This window comes from Phalangium opilio, unplaced genomic scaffold (assembly GCF_054372755.1).
Source record: "Phalangium opilio isolate 3A_F unplaced genomic scaffold, DU_Popi_V2 ptg000085l_1, whole genome shotgun sequence".
Taxonomy (NCBI): domain Eukaryota; kingdom Metazoa; phylum Arthropoda; class Arachnida; order Opiliones; family Phalangiidae; genus Phalangium; species Phalangium opilio.
In genome coordinates, this window is record NW_028324190.1 from 1,188,961 (window position 1) to 1,194,151 (window position 5,191).

The following is a 5,191-nucleotide window of genomic DNA, read 5'->3' on the forward strand; positions in this document are numbered from 1 at the left end:
TTTAAAATTACCGGAGAAATTACATACATTTTATAGCTTTAAATTTAGAAGAGTTGTAACGGAATGAGTAAAGAGGTGATGTTTAGAGGTATATAGTGATGTTTTAGAAACTAAAAGACATTAAGATAAGGGTTACTACTAACCATTTTAAAATACTGGAAAAATACTTACATTTTTTGTTGCGAGACTAGAAGAACAAGCTATTGAGTTTATGAAAGTTTTCGTTGTAGAGAATACAAAGGCTTTAACGTTGTATTTATACATATTTCTCACCCATGAGTATACTAGGAGTCCGATAGTAACACGAAACCGTTCAAAGATTATAGTATAAGTTAGTTATAAAATTTTCGATAGTTAACTGTAACCTTAAGATTACTCGTGAAGAGTTGGGTAAAAAAGTAAAGAAAAACAGATGTGTTCGAAGACTTTGAAAATAAAAGATACGAATGAAATTTAATATTATTGAATCTATACACATGTAATAACGTAAATAAAGACGGTCATCGACGCTAGGAAAGAGAGTTATAAAATATCGATAACTAAGTTTATTCCTAAGATTACTATTGAACGATTTACATAAAATGAAAACCAGATGTGTTTGGAGACTTAAAAATAAAAGATACGAATGAAATTTAATATTATTGAATCTATACACATGTAATAACGTAAATAAAGACGGTCATCGACGATAGGAAAGAGAGTTATAAAATATCGATAACTAAGTTTATTCCTAAGATTACTATTGAACGATTTATATAAAATGAAAACCAGATGTGTTTGGAGACTTAAAAAATAAAAGATACGGATGAAATTTAATATTATAGCGTAAATAAAATACGTTCATCGCGATGGGAAAGAGTTAGTTATAAATTATCACACGCCGATAACTGATTTAATTTTGACCTAAAGGTTATAATTAAACAATTTCGATAAAAAGTAAAGAGAAGCAGATGTCGTTGAAGTATTAAAAATAAAAGATACGAATTTAATATTACTCAATCTATATACATATATTGACGTAGTTAAGTAATATGAAACCGTGTATTATGAGACAGAGGTATTCATACCCCTTACATTAAAGAATAGATCTCTTGGACTTATATCTAGAAAAGATAAAACCCGTATAGTATAAAAGCTCAGACTCAACGTTTGAGATTCATTCGTGCCGAAATTACTGCACTAACATCCCGCAGCAAGAAATTTCTATTCCTGAGAATGGTGAGTGCTTTATACTTTTTCAATGAGATTAGAATATTTAGTTTATAGGAAATAGGTATTTCAATAGGCCGAATCAAAGGATACGACACAATCATGTGACAAAGAAGTAGAGACCTTGTTATCTCAGTCGGGATATAAAAAGGAAGATTGGAAAGATCATATAATACAATATGGCCGGGATAGATTATTAGGAGTTAAAATATCGTCGTTCAGGGGTACTTTATACATCGATATTAGGAGGTACGCGAAATCAAAGAACCCTCGAAAACCGTTTCCCATCCCTACTAAGGACGGTATATGTATTAAATACGAGAGCGCATTTGAACTTAAATCAATTCTGAACAACGCTCAGGGAGATTGGGGCGCAACGGTATATATGTCAGAAGAACCCATTCAAATAGCCGCCACGCCTGATCGAGAAATAGCCATCTTTAAATACAGAGGACAACCCTATGAGAAGCAGTTCGTAATTAGAGATTCAGACGATCTCCATAACATAATAGTTGCCTTGGAGAAAACAATCAATAGATTTGAAGAACTTTCCCATTAAGAAAAAATGTCGGACACTTCGTCATCCTCAGATGATGAACTTTATCCCATCGATTTATCCACAAAATTTAGACCTGAACAATATTTCAAGATAGATAAAATATCTAATCGAAAATCTAGAAAATATAAATGTATTACAACAGAATATAATGTTAAATTCCGTAACTTAGAAGAACTAAAATTAACCAAAATTCATGATCAACTTTCCCAAATATTAACATCTCTTATAAACCAAATCACGCAAAATAATGAAGAGTATAACTTAATTAGATTCGCCATAAGCTCCGACGCGTTAGAGAACCCTGTAAATTTAAGATTTATGGCGATAAATGAGTTAACTCCTGATCGATTACTCTCTAGTATCGAAAAGGTGGCTCAGTCCAAACGTAGTCTTTTATTAGAGGGTTCTCTAAAAATTGATGTTATTCTTTTAAAATGCAATGTTCCAATGACAGGTAGAAAAGCGGTGCATAATCGAACTATAGCTGAACTGGATAAATATATTGACCAAGGTTATGCTTACATACCTTTTAGAAATAATGATACTCTATGCGTTTCTAGAGCCTTAGCCGTGGGTAAAAGTCTAGCTGATCGAACTTACTTAAAATCAATAGGAAAGCTAAACGAGTTTAATCAATGGAGGTTCCGATTATTAAGAAATGTAGACCACCCTTCCCAAAAAACCGCGGCTTTAGAGTTACACGCATTAGCCGAACTCCCGGAGGGTCCTGTAGATTTATTGGGTGTTCAAAAGTTTCAAAATGCCCTGTCAGATTACCAGATTGTAATTTTTTCCGCGGAAGAGAAGTTTGAGAAAATATTTATAGGTCCCCACAAGGAAAAAAAAATTTTCCTCCTCAAAGTTGGAAATCATATGCATGTTGTACGGTCTTATACCTCAATGTTCGCGGCTAGGGCTTATTGTCAATACTGTTTAACCCTATTTTACGGTCCGGAAGAAAAATCTAGTCATTCTTGTTCGGAAACGGCTATGTGTTACCGCTGTCAAACAACTGAGGCTTATCACGAAAAAGACGAGTATAAACTCATAAGATGCGAGGAGTGTAATAGATATTTAAAGGGAAGCGAATGTTTTAATAACCATAAGGGAAACGGAACATGTGATTCTTTGAAACGATGCGGAAATTGCGCTCGCGAAATAAAACCAAATCATAAGTGTGATCTAATTTGTAAAAATTGTAAAATTATGCATGAAAAAAATCATTGTTGGGTGATGCCCCTAGATATTGATTATCCTCCTGTTCGTGTTCTATACTTCGATTGTGAAACTATCCCTTTAAATAATGAACACACTCCCGTACTCTTGGTTTCAGCTGCGCAAGAATCCGTTGATTCAAAAGAATTTACCATTCGTGTCTTTAGGGGCTTTGATTGTATAAAGGATTTTATAGACTATCTTTTCCAATGTGAGACAAGCTCTATTAAAAAGGCAAATAAGAAAGTAAAGGTTGCGCGAATGTTGTTTTCCGATGTAATCTGCTGCGCTCAAAACGGGGCAGGGTTCGATTTTTTCTTTATATTGAAAGAAATACTTAGAAGTAATATAGTTCCTGAGCCTATCTTCAACGGTTCAAAAATTAGGCACTCTTCTTAAATAATCTAAAGATCAAGTTCATTGACAGCTACCGATTTATTAGCGTCCCCTTAAGGAAATTTCCCTCTACATTCGATCTCGGGGAAGAAAAAAAAGACTATTTCCCGCATCTGTTCCATAATGAAAAAACGTTAGACTATATAGGCCCTATACCCGAGATACATCAATTTGAGCCCGATAATTTTAAAGATAAGGAGCACGCGGATTTTATGAAATGGTATTCGGAAAGAAAGGATAAGCCCTATAATCTGAGACAGGAGCTTGAAACATACGCTATTCAAGATGTTAAGGTCCTACAATTAGGAATGGAAAAATTTAGAGAGTTATTTAGGAATGTCTCCGGGGTCGACGTGCTTAACGTAGGTGGTAATACCATAGCGGGAACAGTAACTAATATTTTCCTTCACAAACATCTTGAAAAATACACACTAGGTGTCGTACCTGCAAAGGGTTTTCGTGGAAATTTTAGTATCGGAGCCTTAAAGTGTATAGCCTTGGAAGAAAAATTACGAGGGGTAAAATTTCAAACTGCCTTGTCATTGGAAGGGGAAAAAAGGGTGTCAAACTATTTAATAGACGGATATTGTAAAAATCCTGAAATTGTTTTAAACTATAACGGATGCGTTTATCACGGATGTGTAAAACACACAAAACATTACGAGTACAATCCTATAGTTAAAGATCTAAACAGAAATGTCTACGAAAGAACTCTAGACAGGGAAAATTATCTAAAAAAGATTTTACCGAACGCCGAACACCTCAATATTTGGGAATGCGAGTTCAATGAGAGATTACGAGATGATCCTGACGCTAAACTCTATTGTGACAGTTTAAAATTTAAACAACCAATTGGATCCAGGAGTGCCTTGTACGGGGGAAGAAGCGAGTGTATATGTCTGTATTATAAGGCAAAACCGGGCGAGTCTATTCAATACCTAGATATCTGCTCGCTCTATCCTTACGTATGTAAATGGGGCGTATTTCCTAAAGGTCATACTGAAATTATTACGAAAGACTTCAACTTTGAACCTAATTTTTATTTCGGTCTTATTTCTTGTCGAGTTGTAGCCCCTGAAAATCTATTTTTACCTGTACTTCCTATAAAGACTAAAAAGAAACTTTTCTTTGCTTTGTGTTTAAAATGCGTTGAAACTGAACAATCAGTCTGTACTCATAATTCGGAAGAAAGATCCTTCTGTGGTTGTTGGCCAAGTCCCGAAGTATATCTAGCAGTTAAAAATGGATATAAGATTCTAGAGTTTTTTGAAGTCCAACATTACAAAGACAAGTTTGACAGAAAAGAAAATACCGGTTTATTTGACACTTTCATTGATTGTTACCTTAAAATTAAACAATCTAGTTCAGGTTGGCCTTCGGGAATAGAAAGCGGAGCAAAAAGAAGCGTATTTAAAATCAATTTATGACCGAGAAGGAATAGTTATTAATAAAGATGAGATAGTGGACAACCCCACTCTTCGCGCCATTAGTAAGCTATGTCTAAATTCGCTTTGGGGCAAAATGGGTTACAATACGGATAAGAGAAAAAATGTATACATTGACTCTTACGCTGGATTAAATAAGATAATAACTGATGAAACGAAAGAACTGTTAGACCTGAAACCGGTAAACGATAAAATCTGTTTAGTCAGTTATAAACTAAAACAAGTTGGGAAAACCAAAATATTACCTCTCCGAGTCAAGAGAAGGACTACCTACAAACTTATTTACCCAGTTATGGAAATGTTTCTTTTTTTTATGAACAAATACTGAAGTTAAAATTTATGAAATATTAAAGCAGTATACAAAGCA